The following is a 17,216-nucleotide window of genomic DNA, read 5'->3' on the forward strand; positions in this document are numbered from 1 at the left end:
TGTTACGTTGCAACTATTTAGCGTGGTGCAACCCGATAAATTTTAGTACACACTAATCCCGGCTCAGTGAGCTGCCTGCAACAACAGCAGCGCTCGGGGAGCAGTGAGGGGTTAGGTGCCTTGCTCAAGGGCACTTCAGCCATGCCTGCTGTTCGGGGTTCGAACCGGCAACCCGCTAACCAGTTGGCCACGGCTGCGCACACTCCTTCAGGCAGTTGGACTATACACTAGCCTTGAGGCTTCAGAAGGCAGTTGGACTATACACTAGCCTTGAGGCATCAGAAGCTCTCTCTTTTTATTCTTCATCCAGAGTTTAAAGATGTATCGATGATGAAAAAGCGAGCGAGTCTGAGATTGAAGGCATCTGTTGAGGAAGACTGGTAAACAAAGAGAGGGGTTGTTAGTTGTGTGTTAGACAGGGAGCTGGGCGAGAATTGGGCGTATGGTGTGATGGGCTGATTGAATCGATGCTGAGTGTGTTCATCAGTGCATTCTCACTGAACTTGAAAGCCGCAGGATTGATTTGAGGTTTTTTTCTGTTTCCTCGTCTTGTAGGTGGAGTGCAGTGCAAAACTTTAGTGCCATTCATGCTGACTGATTTACTCTCTCTCTTTCTCTCTGTCAAACACCCACACACATGCACGAACTCACTCACAGACAACCTTTAGATTCTTCAAGCTTGTTTCAACCATGTTCATTTTTCACAGCTTGTTTTCAGCATGTCTTGTACAGTAGTTTGGTTGTTGTTGTTTTCTACATCTCTGATTATCTTTCTTTCAAAGTTTGTCAGCATACATTTACCGTAAAGTATCTGTATGCATGTATACAAAATATTTTTTTTCAGGAGTGTACTTTTATATGAAATATAGTCTGTCAGTGTGGCTCTGTAAAAATAAAGTAGCACACAATGTTCTAGCATGCAACAACTGTGAAGACGCCTGTGTACTAAAGCGCTCTGCTTTCAGGACCATGGACAGCAGCAAAAAAAGCCTCTACATTCTGTTTCCAATAGCTGAGCTCTGCTAGCTCACCACAATAGGATTTCCCTCTCAGTTAGCAGCATGTCATGCCCAGGCCCCCTGCATCAGCAGAATGTGTTGTGTAATTGAGTACAACACTACTCTACATTGGATTTGAACAAGTTGTGCTTTTTTTTTCTTTTTCGTATTTCTCTATGCATACCCATAATAGTTTTGTGTAACCATAAGTATGTCCCAACTAAATGATGAAATAAATGTTGCGAGTTGCATGGCTGTTTTTTTCCGCTCACAGATGCTAGGGAGAAGCGAGACAGCCACCGTTCACCCCAGAAAAAGTCATATAACCATTCCAAAAAAGTAAATAAAGCTAAAAAGCTTGCACAGTTCCCCTTTAAGATGCACACCTCTTGGTGTTGTTCTTGATTCAGCTGGTAATGTTTTACCTTTATATTTATCCATGTAAGTGATCCCAAGTGACTTAGAAGGAGGAATAATATTCAAGCTGTAGTCTGATCCCTGCTGCTGCTGGTCTGTGTTGGAATCTCAGCTTGCACTCTGGGCCATCTTCAAAAAGAAGAGATCACACCATTTAACACACACACATGCAGTTAACAGCACAGTGATAAGTGCCAAAATCACACACAAACAAGTGTTCATTAGAATGATGGCATAATCTATGAATTGTTACAACTTTCACTGTCCTCAAATGTATCTGTTAACGGGTTATTTGCTATTCGCCTGAAAGTCTAGAAAGACCTAGAAAGTCTTTCTGCTGCAACAGGTGAATCACGCGTATGTTTGTGTGTGTGTGTATGTGTGTGTGTGTGCGTGTGTGTATGTGTGTGTGTGCGTATGTGTGTGTGTGAGTTAGTTTGTGTGTGCACTCATTTATGCATGCTCTGTTCCGCTGGGTAGTGAACTGACGCGGCCTGGTGGTGGTTTTAATTGTCTTTGCTCCTCTCCATCTGCATGCTGTTGAATGGGCAAACATTATAATGCCTGTGTCTGCAGGAGACTCATTATGTTGCTCAAACAAACATACCTGTGCTATTAAGGTTGATATTGTACAAAAATCAGGTGAGGAGCACCTGTTATTTAAACCTGTGGGAAGATCAGAGAAGTGAGATTGGTGTTTGTGTATGTGTATTTGTGTGTCTGTGTGTGTGGGCGTGCGTCTATGTGTGTGCATGTACAGTAAATGTGTGTATATGTGTGTGTGTGTGTGTAGGCGTGCGTCTATGTGTTTGCGTGTATATGTGTGCGCGTGTGTGTGTGCACATGCACGATGCTGGCATTTGTATATATGTTGGATGTCAGAGTGGGTTTGGTGGCAGACAAAAGCCTGCCTCTCTCTCGAGAGCTTGAAGGAAACAGCTGCTGGGGCTATCTGAGGCCCATCTGCAGATGAGCAACAAATGAGCAAAAAAAACAACAACAATAAATAAACAAACAATCAAGAGCGGCCGGCTGCCTCATCACTATGTCGTGGTGCCTCTCCACACAAACTCACTCCCTTATACTGAATGTGACGGCATGAATGCATCTGCAAAACATGTTTCAATTGGACTGCTAATTAAGCTGTTGTAGTATTCTTATAATAACCAGAGTGAGTGTTTACATATATATCAAACTGTGACATCAGTGTGTGTCTGTGTGTGTGTGTATGTGTTTTTTTGAGTGTAAAATGAAAGCAAGCCAATGAAAGGCCCCATGTGATTTATGAATAACAACAGCTGTTGACTACAATTAGATATTTGGAGAGGCTGTATTACTTTATGTAACGTAATGCATTTGTTTTTGTTTACATTTTCCCATAATGCACTTCATGTATCATGATTAATTATAACAGACACAAGGGCAGCCCTGGTAGGATACAGACAGTCATGCTAAAACACAACTTGCATGTAAATAACAAATAAATCTCTGCAGCAATAACTAACAGTTTACCCTGTGTGACTCACCCACTGACTGTGAAGAATTCCATCTTTGTAAGTGTCAGTTCATAATGACCAGTATCGTCTCTCAGTGAATAATGAGAATAATTTAAAGTGGTGAATTTCCTCTTCCTCTTCCCTCAGTCATAAGCATACAACCTCCCCCCCACCCACCCTTTGAACGCTATGAAGACTCTTACAGGCAGCTACACCATACATGAAACTGAAGCGTTTTGTTCACAGAGCGTATGCTGCAACCATTAGCTTCCACTATAATCAATAGACCTAGCTTGGCTGCACCAGATGTGATAGTGGTGCTTATATTCGGAAAAAAAAATTGAGCATTTTTACGCTCCGTAAATGGAACGCTTCAGTTACGTGCCTGGTGCAGCCTGCCTGTTAGAGAGGCCCTGTGCTGTCCGTGGCGCTGGCTGGTCCTCTCTGCACCTCCACTGTCTACTGGCAGGCATGGCGCCCCGTCTCTAGTGGGAGAGAAACCTGCGGGGCCCCCAGATCTTACAGACGTAATTACCAGGGTGGACGGTGTGTTCCACCGGGTTTAGAGTTTTCCTCTCCGCCTGGCTCACCGTGTTTACAACGATTACACACACACATGCGCACACACACATAGATACATACACACAAACACACACACACACACACACACACACACGCACACACACATACACACACAGACACACACAAGAAATGAAAGTGGCAACAGATGGAGCTGCCGGGCTGGAGGATACAAATTAACTTCCATCCGGCCGAAGCTGCCTAGTGCAGCCGCAGTGCTGAGCGACGCGTTGCGGTGCAGCCCGTTACAGTGGAGTCCAGCTCAGCACTATGCTGTGCTGCGGAGGCTTTCCTTAACACAGCTTAATGGGAAGCACAGCCCCCTATCCTCTCCTCTCCTCCCAGGCCCTGGCAATATGCTGTGCGGCCGGGAGGATTGATAGTGGCGCACAGAAAAGAGATACAAGGATACAAGGAAGTTTGTTGTCACATGCATATAGTTACTGGATGTAAGAAATGCAGTGAAATTATGTCTGGTGTCAGCCTATTTGTGCATTAATGGGGGGTGGCGGGGTAAAAAGTGCAGTAGAAGAGGGGTTTAGTAGATTAAGTGGCAAGGGCTGCATAACAAAGAAATGAGAGAATGATGCAGGAAGGAAAAGGAAGAGAGGAGGTGGGGGGTACACACAGACACACGCACACACACACATACAGTACACACACATACAGTACACACACACACACACTTACAAACGCACGCACGCACACACACACTTACACTTACACACATACACACGCGCACACACACGCATGCACGCACGCATACATACACACACACACACATACAGTACACACAGACACACACGCACACATACACACGCGCACACACACATACACATACAGTACACACACACACACACTTACAAACACAAGCACACACAAACACACGCACACACACATATACACACTTACAAACTCACACACACACACTTAAAAACACACACACACACACACACGTTTATCAGATTCAAAGATTGGACCCAAGCGCAGATGCTGTTCACAGATTTATTTGCAGACTGGGGGAACAGTTTGTGGAGAGCCACAGGCCAATAAGACAGTTCAAACAAATTAACCAAAAACAGTTCTTCAAACAGCAGAAAACAGAAATAAGGAAAATCCATTTGGCAGTTAATCCAACATCCAGGCAAATTTCAAAAAAACAAAGTTCAAGAGGCTGGATCGTAGTTAGAGTCTAATACAGGCAGCTTCAAAAATCAGGCAGATTCAAAATTCAAAAGTAGGTTCATGAAAAAATACCAAACAAAATGGGAGACTTACAAACTCAGAAGTTTCAAACCTGAGACAGGCCAAAGCACTAGGGCACATCACCACACGGAGAAAGACAATCTGACAATGAGGGCAGGGTATGAACAGGGCAGGTAAAACAAGCAAATAAGAAACAGGTGAGTACAAAAAATGGCGGGAAAGAGAACAAAGACAGGAAGTAGGGGCATGGCAAAAAGGCACATGGTGGGCCAAAACAAAAACATGCAGTGTCAAAACAAGCAGACCAGCAGAGGGCTACAAATAAGAGTCCTAGGGCAGAGTACTGACAGTACCCCCCCTTCAACGTACACCTCTTGGCGTCAGAGCAGGATTCTTGGGGTGGCGACGACGGAAATCCTGAATAAGAGTCTTATCCAGCAACTGACGAGTAGGCACCCAGGAGCGTTCCTCCGGTCCGTATCCCTCCCAGTTGACCAGGAACTGGAGACCCTGCGCCTGGCGCCAGACGTCCAACAGTCTCCGGACAGTGAAGGCAGGAGCCCCATCAATGAGACGGGGGGAGGGGGGGTCGCCACAGGTGGAGAGAGAGGGCTGTGATGGACCGGCTTGATCCGCGAGACGTGGAATGTAGGATGAACCCGTCGGAGGGACAGGGCTAACTGAAGCCGGACCGCTGAAGGGCCCGGGAACCGCTCGATCAGGTAGGGCCCGATGAATCTAGGAGCCAACTTCCGGGAGTCCACCTTCAGAGGCAGAACTCTGGTTGAAAGCCACACTAGTTGCCCTTTCTGGTAGCGGGGTGCCTTGACTCTCCGTCGGTCAGCCAAACGCTTCATCTGGGACCCTGAGTGCAGCAAGGCAGCATGAGCTCGTCTCCAGGTGGATTTACAACGCTGGATGAAGGCCTGGACGGAAGGGACAGAGGATTCTGCTACCTGGGAAGAAAACAGAGGGGGTTGGTAACCCATGGAACACTGAAAAGGAGACAAACAAGTGGAGGCAACAGGCAAGGAGTTGTGGGCATACTCAGCCCATGCTAGATGCCGACTCCAGTAGGTCAGATTCTGGGAGGACAGACACCTCAGGACCCGCTCCAAATCCTGGTTGGCACGCTCTGTCTGGCCATTGGTTTGTGGGTGGAATCCAGATGAAAGGCTAGCGGTGGCTCCAATGTTCTTACAGAACTCCCTCCAAAAGGTGGAGACAAACTGGGGACCCCGATCTGACACAACATCACATGGCAGTCCATGTATCCTGAAAACATAATTGACCACCAGTACAGCTGTCTCCTTGGCAGAGGGAAGTTTAGACAGTGGAACAAAATGCACAGACTTGGAAAACCTGTCAACTATAGTGAGGACAGTGGTGTTACCATCAGAGGGAGGAAGCCCAGTCACAAAATCCAGGGCAATGTGTGACCATGGTCGGTTGGGAATATGGAGCGGCTGCAGGAGCCCTGCGGATGGTTGATTGGAGGTCTTGTTACGTGCACAGGTTGAACAGGCCCCAACGAATGCACGAACATCATCCACCATTCTGGGCCACCAGAAGCGTTGGCGGAGACAGGCCATCGTCCTTCTGACACCAGCATGACACGCCAAACCAGAGGAGTGACCCCACTGCTAAACCTGAGAACGAACAGATTTGGGAACAAACAGACAGTTAGCAGGGCAGATAACTGGACCAGGCTCCTTCTGCAGTGCCTTCTGGACCTTCCTCTCAATCCCCCAGGACACGGCCCCCACCAAATACCTAGTGGGCAGAATAGTTTCAACAGCAAGAGGTACCCCAGGATCACTGAACTGCTGGGAGAGGGCATCTGGCTTGATGTTCTTAGAACCTGGATGGAAGGACAGGGTTAACCTAGCCTAGCCTGACAGGCATTAAGACGCTTAGCTGTCTTCATGTACTCCAGGTTCACTGCGCCCTCAAGCCAGTGACGCTACTCCTGTAGAGCCATCTTGACAGCAAGGAGTTCTCGATCTCCGACATCATAATTCCGCTCAGATGGGGACAACCTATGCGAGTAAAAAGCACAGGGGTGCACCTTGTTGTCCCGAGAAGACCTCTGAGACAGATCAGCCCCAACTCCAACATCAGAGGCATCCACCTAAACAATGAACTGACGGGAGGGGCCGGGGATGGTCAAAATAGGAGCAGTGGTGAATCACGACTTCAGTTCCTGGAAGGCCCTCGCCGCAGCTTCATTCCAGAGGAAGCTAACAGAGGAAGATGTCAGAAAAGTCAGAGGAGCCACAATGGAACTGTAGTCTCGAATAAACCTCCTATAAAAATTGGCAAAGCCCAGGAACTTTTGAAGGTCCTTGCGGGATTGTGGTGTGGGCCATTCCACCACCGCCTTAACCTTTCCAGAATCCATCTCCAATCCACCCTTGGTGATGATGAACCCCAGGAAGGATGTAGTGTGCTGGTGGAAAAACACATTTCTCTGCTTTAACAAAAAGTTGATTCTCCAACAATCTCTGAAGCACTGACCGGACATGACTGACATGTTCTGGGAGAGATTTGGAAAAAAATTTAGATGTCATCAAAATAAACAAACAAAAACTTATTTACCATATCCCGTAGGACGTTATTAACGAGAGCCTGGAAAACAGCTGGAGTACCTGGTCAACTCAAAAGGCATAACCAGGTACTCATAATGCCCCGTGGGTGTGTTTAAGGCTGTCTTCCATTCATCCCTCTCCTTAATGTATACCAAATGATACGCATTACGCAGGTCCAATTTGGTGAAGAAGGTGGCTCCCTGCAATAACTCAAAGGCATCAGACATGAAAGGAAGAGGATATTTGTTCTTGACCGTTATGTCATTTAAGCCCCGATAGTCAATACAAGGTCTTAAAGAGCCATCCTTCTTACCCACGAAAAGAATCCGGCACCTGCAGGGGAAGAGGAAGGGCGGATGATACCTGCAGCCAAGGACTCCTTGATGCATCTCTCCATAGCTAGGCTTTCAGGGGGAGATAAGGAATATATCCCACCTCGGGGAGGGCATGTTCCAGGGAGTAGGTTGATGACGCAGTCATAGGGTCGATGAGGTGGCAGAGAGGTGGCCCTAGACTTACTGAACACCGGCCTCAGATCTAGGTACTCCTCAGGGACCCTGGACAGGTCAGGAAAATCCTCGAGTCTCTCAGGAACAACAGACGAAGGGTTAAAGGCAGACTTCAGACAGTGAGACAAACAGAAAGGGCTCCAGCCCAAAATTACATTCTTGGCCCAGTTGACATGAGGGTTATGTTTAACCAGCCACCGATGGCCGAGAACTATGGAGTTCTGAGGAGAGTCAATGAGATAAAACACAATCTCCTCACAGTGATTGCCAGAAAGCATCAAACTCACCGGCTCAGTGCAATGCATGACTTTGGCGAAGTGGCTACCATCAAGGGCTGAAACGGCAAGTGGCACCTGAAGCACCGAGACAGGAATTCCCCACTGGACTGCCAGACGGTTGTCGGTGAAAATTTTTTCGGCACCGGAGTCTATGAGGGCTGCCGAGGTGTGTCGATGGCCCCTCCAGAAGATCGTTGCTGGCAGGAGAGTTTGATGAAGTGGTGGGGAGGTCTTTACAGGAACACCGCTCGCCAGAACTCCCCTTACTTCTGACGAGTGTTGTCTTTTACCGGACAGGCATCAACAAAGTGACCCACAGTACATGCTTTGGCTTTGGCTTCCTCTCTGCTGGGGTCAAACGAGTGTGGTCAACTTGCATTGGGTCAGCGGTGTCTGGAAGATCTGGATTGGCACCCGGAGTCAGCAGAAAGGCCTGGGACTCTTGATGTGGAAAAACGAGTGAAGCCCTCATCCGGTGTCGTTGACTTAGCCGGGCATCAACGCGAATTGCCATGTCCACCAGACCATCAAATGTTTGAGGTAAGTCGTGGGGAATCAGCTCGTCCTTGATCTCTTCAGACAGGCCATTGAAAAAGACATCGAAAAATGCCTCTTGGTTCCAACCTGATGCGGAAGCCAGGGTACGGAACTAAATAGCGTAATCTGAAACTGACTGGGACCTCTGACGGAGCTGTAGAACCTCCCGAGCTGCCTCTCTGCCTTGTTTAAAACGGTCAAAAACCTTCTTCATCTCAGATGAAAACAGATAGAAATCATCTTGAATGGCCGCATTGTTACTCAAAATGCTTGTTCCCCAGTCACAGGCTTTACCAGATAGTAGGGTGATAATGTAGGCTACCTTGGCACGGTCTGTTGGGAAGGGCGAAGACCAAGTCCACATTGGGTCAAAAAGGACTGGCAGGATCCAGCATAGCCCCATCTCTGTCCAGGACTAACCTGAGCTGGGTGGGATTTGCTGGGTCCATAGCTGGTCAGATTGTACTGTCAGATTCAGAGACTGGACCCAAGCGCAGATGCTGTTCACAGATTTATTTGCAGACTGGGGGGAACAGTTTGTGGAGAGCCACAGGCCAATAAAGCAGTTCAAACAAATTAACCAAAAAACAGTTCTTCAAACAGCAGAAAACCAATCCAATCCAATTGGCAGTTAATCCAACATTCAGGCAAAGTCCAAAAAAGCAAAGTTCAAGAGGCTGGATCGTATTCAGAGTCCAAAACAGGCAGCTTAAAAAATCAGGCAGATTCAAAATTCAAAAGTAGGTTAATGAAAAACTACCAAACAAAATGGGAAACTTACAAACTCAGAAGTTCAAAACCTGAGACAGGCCAAAGCACTAGGGCACATCACCACACGGAGAAAGACAATCTGACAATGAGGCACCAGTAGGGCAGGGTATAAATAGGGCAGGTAAAACAAGCAAATAAGAAACAGGTGAGTACAAAAAATTGCGGGAAAGAGAACCATGGAGGTATTATATATAACTGGAGAGAGTGACTCCCGCCCTCCATACAAATGAATGGTGGAGGCTAGGCTAGTAAATCCGGCCAATTCATAGTCAACGCCATATTGAACACTGGGGTTCGGATCCAGCGCCAGTCGGCTCTGACCATGCGCCAAGTTCCAAAGCTGGAAATGACGCATGGACCAACGTCGATTTTTATTGGATATTCTGTAAAAAGAGAGTCGTCCTCCAGTAAGAGGGTGGCGATAATGCACATACATTGCTTGCCACATAACAAGAAGAAGAAAAAGTTGCTCGGGAACGCGCATGGAGTCCGAGAGGAGTCGCCCTGAAGCGCAACTTAATTTCATTGGATAACAGCAACTCTAACGAAGAGCAGTCTGCCTACCGTCCTCCTGCTGCAAATGCATTCGAACATGATGTGAAATAGCTATAGTCGAACTATAAATAAACTATTCGATTTTTAGTGTCATTTGTAGCACATTTTTACAGTCTATGATTACTTTGTTTTTTATTTTATTGTTTGCCTCTCATAGCGGGTGCTCTAAACGTATTCTAGCCAGAGCCCTCAATACCCACCCTGTTTCGAAAATGGAAGATAACGCACAGAACGGCCAGCCTGAGTGGACAATTACGTCCCCAACTCATCTAAAATGTGGTGTCTGGAAATACTTTGGGTTGTACACAGATGGTAAAGTAACCCTTAAAGAGAATGTAGTCTGCGGACTCCGCAAAAAACAGTTTACTTACGTATCCACAACATCCAATTGTCGCGCTCACCTGTCGAGTTACCATCCAAATGAGCAGCGGAGTCAGAGGCACAGACGGCCAGCAACCGATTTTCGGTTTGGTTTGGGATTTAATTTACTTTAGGACTGTTTTATTATATATCTAAATGTTGAGACTGATAGGCACTTAAATATAGGGGGTATTTGATGGCTCACTGTGAGGTTTCATGTTGTTGAAAAAGTGTCGGAATTTCCAGCTGTTTATTGCGAGACAAGGCAGCCGCTTTCACTCATTCATTGAATGTGCGCTGTGCTGTAATGGAAACCTTATTGTGTAGCCTAAGTTGAGTTATTTTTTAATTATGCATGGTGTAGGCATACTTGTTATTAAATTAGTAGGCTGGAATGCCTCGCGGCAACAATTGTGTTTAAATGTAGTAGCATAGGCCTACTGCTTCAGCCTCTGGCTAGCTCAAAAGGGGGCTGCTATGATGGGTTGAGAGTGTTGGAGACCTATGGTGTAGGCTATAACGGGACAATTAAGGGCTTTATGCCGCTGTTGTGTAATTTATTGTCTTTAATCATATTTAGGCTATTTTTGTTTAGGACAAACAACAACGAAACAAGATCAATACAATTCTCTTTATTCGTCATCATGCATAACCATAATATACATGTCTTCTCATAAGCTCAATTACGCACTGAATAACGTTTGGCTGTAGCTGCCGGATAGGTACCCGCCCACCAACATGTACGCGCATGGGAGCTCGTGCCCAACACGGATTTTCATGCATGGAGCTGGTTCCAAATGATCCATGCAGCGCCATATTTGAAAATGGCGTATGCTAACATGCCGAAGCTAATCTGCACGCTCTTGACCCCCTGAAGAGAACAAAGACAGGAAGTAGGGGCGTGGCAAAAAGGCACATGGTGGGCCAAAACAAAAACATGCAGTGACAAAACAGAAGCAGACCAGCAGAGGGCTACAAATAAACAGAGTCCTAGGGCAGAGTACTGACAGTTTGCCCTGATGAAGAGGGATGCCGTGGGGAGGAGTGGGTCACCAGTGCCCCTCAGGCCACCGGGAAGGTTCATTGAACGGTGTGTGTTGAGATTAACTAGTCTACTTTTAGCCGCAGACTATCGTTCTATATCACCAATTACTCTCTCCCTTTCTCTCCCACCTCTGTTTAAAGTCTCCATCCCTCCCTTTCTCCTCCCAACCACTTTTTCTTCCAATGCTGTCGTTAACATATTGCTGTTTTCTGGCACTGTGAATAAGTTCCTTTGTCATTGGTGCCATGTTTTGGGCCAAGCAGTGCTTTCACAGGGGAACGAGTTTGCCCCCACTGTTGTCTCTCTCTCTTCTCTCTCTCTCTCTCTCTCACTCTGTCTCTCTTTCTCTCTCTCTCACTCTTGAATGTGGTGTGGATTCCTAATGGCTTCATAAATTTGAAAGTCATGTCAACTTCCAGCGAACATAGCTCCAAGGGAGGTGTGGGGGGGGTGGAATTGGGGGCTAGATTATCTGCTCTTAATTCTGCAGCTATTTCACTTGCCCTGTTCACACACACACACACACACACACACAGAAAGATGTCTGAATTCTAATGAATGGGGGCCTGGATCACTTTCCTGTGGGTTGAATAATCAGCTGTCACCGGTGGCCTTTATTCAACAGGCCCTTAGCCGCATGGAGGTCGGACGTGAGAACCGGGACCGTGGGCGTACCCGGAGCCGTAGAACCGAACGATCCGTTCCACCCAGACAGACCATGAGGCATCAGAGAAGGAGAAATGAATCCCATGAAAAATGTATGGACTTCAGTCCACTCTAAATTACCTGCCAAAATGTTTCATGACTAGTAATATGCCGGCGATTGAAGAGGAGAGAGATTCGCGGCCTGAAATAACTCTGATTCCGTCCGATTCGACGACTGATGAAACGTTTACTGTGCGGCAGAGAGCCACGAATACAAAGCTTGCCAAGAAATGCATTAGAAATTAAATGATTAATTTCTTTATCCTTTAAAGTAAAACATTCAGGAACATCTGAGAAATATCTCAAGGCCACAGGTGCAGGAACTCGTTTAAAAGGCAAAAATGGACGTCTGTTCTTCTTCTCTCCTTGGGTGGTAATTCATTGAAAGGCCACTTTCAGTGGCTGTGAGGGTCTAGGGCAGTGTAAGAGGAAAAGGAAAATTCAACTGTTTGATATCTCACACTAAACAAATACACACACACACAGTGTCCCCAAATTAATAGGTTGTCCTCTGCCAGGTCCCTGGACAGTGTCCTGGGAAATGAGATGTCTGCTATGGAAGTTTGAAGGCTGCAGTGCAGACTGCAGTACATTTTCACAATACACATCAATATTCAGACAAAAACGCAGAGTTATGACAGCACTTTATATTAAATGTCCTTAGGTCTTTTGCTGTTATTACATAGTTTTGTATTATTATATTGTAAAGCATTTATTTTGTAAGTGTAATAAGTTTTTTTTTTAATATTAACCTACAGTGTATTGTAATATGGGGCTAAGGTCAGGATTAGTCAGTGGCGGACCGTCAGGGCCTTCAAAGCCTTCTCTGAAGGCCTAACTATTTTTAAACAAATGAAAAATAATAGTGTCTTTAATAACATTGCACTTTAGCATTTATTATTTGCTTCTGCTTCTCCTTCCCCGATCGTTCTTCACTACTGATATCCCACCGCTGTCCGATATGTGATTTGATTGGCAGATTGTGTGAACAAATAGTGAGGGGGTGCGATACATTTTTATCCAATCGCACGTCTTCTCTTGTTAAGTCCCGCATCAGGCCTTCACAAGGAATCATTGCGTTTTCGGTACCTAAGCAACCATTAGAAATCATATGTTTGGATTCGGCTTGATTGATGGCTACATCTGACTGATTAGCCAATCAAATCAACCTGTTATGGCGAGGTAGGCAGGTCTGACTGCAGTTGGGCCTGCAATGTTCCAAAAGAACACCCGGAACCGTTCATCACGAATTTTGACGCTGTCTGTTTTACGTGATGAACTTCGTGAGCAACTTCTGTCAGTCAGACAGACAAACATTCACTGGAAAAGTACATGTCACACTGACATGACTATGGTTATAGTGATGAACAGTAAATTGACCGTTTTTGTTTAAAAAATATATATTGATACGCCTTCATTAAGCAACATAGGCTAATGTAACGTTACAGTGTCAGCTGGACTACATGTTAGCAAGATGCACATAATGTCAGCTAGCTCTGCACGTAGCTGGTAACCTATGCAGGAATTGGTAAGTTTTGTTTCTGGACTTGTAGTACAGTAGTACTATAGATGCTTGTTATATGGCCCTTTTCTATATAAAAACTGTTTTTGTGCTGCTTGCAGACTGCAGTGTCTGCTTGGTTACTCTACTGTATGCTAGCTTGAAGTTGTGTTGGAGTTGGTGGCTTTGGTGAAGATGTCTGGATCGGCATCTTTGTGAAAACTGTCATTTGTCTTTGGTTCCCTGCCCTGCTAGTTTAGTCTGACTTTTTATCTCTCTGAGTTTTGTGGAAATTATTGGTGAAATCAGACCATCAGACCAGGCTATCAGACATTCTAAAATAGCCAAAGCAGTAGCAGCATTAGGGCAATACACATAGATATACGGCAATACATCTGGTGACTTTTATATTTAATAGCATGGTGGTGTGCTGTGACATTTTTTTTTAATAATTTTCTGTTGAGACATTTTCTCATAGTGTAGGCCTACTGCGAAATAGCCTACGTTTGACAAACACTGTAGGATAGCCTACTGTAGTTTCACGTGAGTAATCAGAGCAGCGTGGTACCTAGAACAGTTGCACTGTAACGTTAACGTTAGAGCTACAACTAAATAGGAGAGCCACAGTCTGAAGCAAGTTTGCTGATGTCAGATTAAACTTCTAAATGGTTTGGACACATCATTGTAGACCGGTGGCAGTGCTATGTGCGTGTGAGTCATGAACATAAATTAGGCAACCGATAGCCTAAATATTTCAAAGTAGTCTGCACAAACTCATACTTGAGTACACATGGTGTTCACTTTCAATATGACATGGACTAAATTGCACGTCTTTACTGGACAGCAGCAGGCAGCAGTTTATAATGTACTTGTGAATATGGGTGGTAAATAAATAGCCTAGCAGCCTACTTTGCTGCTGAGGGTGATCTGTTAACCAATAAGCAATCGGAGCATTAATTGTTTGTGTAACGAAGATTCTAGTGCTACAGACTCGCGTAAGAGAGAGAAAACTATTCCCCCCATCATGAAATGCTGGGAAATTGCACATTTTAACGCTGAAATGTAAAAAAAAAAATCTCCGCCGTAACGCCCCCCTATTATTATTTTTGTCAAAAAAAAGTCATCATTGAAGGCCTAACCACTGAACGCACGGTCCGCCACTGATTAGTAATGAGAAAGTAGAGACATTTTTGAGAATTATCTATAATAGTAATTACTATGTAATAAAGGATTTATTAAGTATTATTACACAGCTCTTTAGAGTGCTGCAGAAAGTTCCATTCACATGAATGGGCCTTCCCAACGTTCGGGCCTATGTTAAATCTACATAAATCACCAGCAAAGTATATAATCACCGCTGTCAATGGCAACGGGTTGATTAACGTCTTTCATATCCCTCCGCAAGACGTCTGTTCGCTTATTGCAATGGAATTTCATTGAAAGGGAAAGTAGGCTAAGCTAGTAAGACGTTGCCACGCAACACCTGAAACTGTCAAGTTCTATCTGTGTGGCGAACTATTTATTTTGTCAGCAGAAGACACAAAACGGTAGCAAAATAATTTTAAAGACCCATTGTGTTAGGTTTCTTTTCTCGTTTTGGCAAGTAGCCGTGTAATAAGTGGGATAATGTATTGTCCGCCGGAAATTATCAGAAAATAAGTCCCTTCAGGTCGAAGCAAAACCCCTCCGCTGCACGTCGGGGTTCTGTTCTCCCTGTCGGGACATATTTTCTGATAATTACCGGCGGACAATACATTATCCCTTACTTAAGTACTATGCAATAAAGTATAGAGTAGAGGGGCCAAATAGGGGGTGGGACGAATGAAACGAAGGGGACGAATAAACAAAGTAGGGGGCGGGACGAATGAAACACTTTTTTTATTTAAACACTGAAAGTTAATATTTTGTCACTAGCAACCTACATCTGTCCTCTGTCAAATACAGTTGCATTTACAGCTCTGAACAAAACCGTTCAAGAATTATTTAAGGAGAAGTCGAACATGCGTTTTGTTTCATTTGTCCCTCCTGGCTGGGACAACATACAGCTTAAATTATGTAAACTTCCCACAACTTCAATATTTGACAACATATCATAAATGGTACTTCAAATATGTGTTATTTTAGATAGATTGCTGCTGGGCTATATGTCTTGGTTCATGTCTGTTAACAACTCATTGCCATCATGGTGAAGCGCATATCTCGCGGTTATGGAAATACCATGCACTATGCCATTAATATAGCTAGAATGCATGTTTGAAATTATATAATGTTTCTATAGTACAAAATGTTATTTCCCTCTGTTTTTACGTGGTTAAAGCCACTGCACATCCAAATAAGTGCTTTTCATGACCCACAGACCGTCAGTCTCCATACGTTAACATGGCAAAACTCGACAGCCTACATGATAGCCCCAAATATATTGCATCTTTCTAAAACTGCTTTTCCATGTCTCACCTGCATAAAATATAGTATAAACACAGATATGTGTGCATTGACTTATGTGTGCGGGTTTACTGCCTGGTCGGGACAAATGAATCAGGTGTTTCAATCGTCCCCCCATAGATATTTAGCATTATAGGATGTTTTGCATCCATTACAGACAAACATGCAATGTGAACGTCTGGGATTGGGGAGAGCACTGAATGCTCTACTGAATAAGCATGTCGAACTTTTAGATGAAAAACACTCTTTAATAATCAAAAAAAAAAATAAACTGCTTATGAAGTATACTTGTGACAATTAAAAATTGTTTATCGCCTGTAACTCCGTGAAAACAGGACGTAACAGGAATGCATTTGGTTGAGCAGCGGAGGTTAATATGCTCTATGTTTTGTCCAAATGATGTCTGTCTATCCTCGTTGCACTCGGAGAAAACGGGAATGTTTCATTCGTCCCACGTTTCAATCGTCCCAGTTGTACCCTATATAGAGTCTTCTGCAGGGACACATCTCTAATGTAATACAACTGAGGTATTGTCTAGATGCCAGATCATAGTTAGGAGCGTACATATGTATCTCTGATGAGATTTAAAATCAAAAGGGACTCCTGTCAGGTCTGACTTCATTCTTTTTGCAAATATACCACATATGAAATACTACATATCTGCGAGATCAAAGGAGTTCCACTCAACAGATGGAGAAATCAGATGAGTCAGTAAGGCAGTCCACTGATAATATGGTTCTGCAGCATCTCCCAATCAATATTTAATCTCATGGATGGTGATTAGGAGTCATTTTGCTCCCATTTGGGTTTGCATAGCTAATAATGCTACTACTCTACAATAATGCTCTCTCTCTCTCTTTCTCTCTCCCTCCCTCTCTCTCACTCTCTCTCCCTCTCTCTCCTGTCCCTTCCACTTACTCTACACCTTTTTAGTTTACTGCCCTTATTTATACCAACCCCATCTACCCTGGCATTTTCATACTCCACCACATCCTTTGTCTGGAATTCTTTTTGGGCCCCCACTCTGTGCTTTAACATTGCCAGATCATTCTTTTATAGCCTTTGGGGTTTTGACGGTATTCCTGAGCAGACTGGATGACATCGCTTTGAAGAAAAGTTGTCGGGTCCTGACATGCTGTCTTTTTAAGCCAAGGTTTTTTTTTTTTTAAAGTGTGTGTGTGTGTGTGTGTGTATGGATGAGGTGGCGGGTGGTGGGATGGGGTCATGCA

At 44.8% G+C, this 17,216-nt stretch overlaps 1 long non-coding RNA gene across 1 annotated transcript; it reads right to left on the reverse strand.

Annotated features, from left to right (window-relative positions):
• Positions 1-254: 254 nt before the first annotated feature.
• LOC121688306 lies at positions 255-13,421 on the reverse strand. Its single transcript, XR_006024550.1, has 3 exons — positions 13,273-13,421; positions 5,829-5,835; positions 255-264 (listed from the first exon to the last, which is right to left on the reverse strand). It is a non-coding gene; the product is annotated as an uncharacterized LOC121688306 (long non-coding RNA).
• Positions 13,422-17,216: the final 3,795 nt, after the last annotated feature.

Source organism: Alosa sapidissima, chromosome 17 (assembly GCF_018492685.1).
Source record: "Alosa sapidissima isolate fAloSap1 chromosome 17, fAloSap1.pri, whole genome shotgun sequence".
In the NCBI taxonomy this organism is placed as follows: Eukaryota; Metazoa; Chordata; class Actinopteri; order Clupeiformes; family Clupeidae; genus Alosa; species Alosa sapidissima.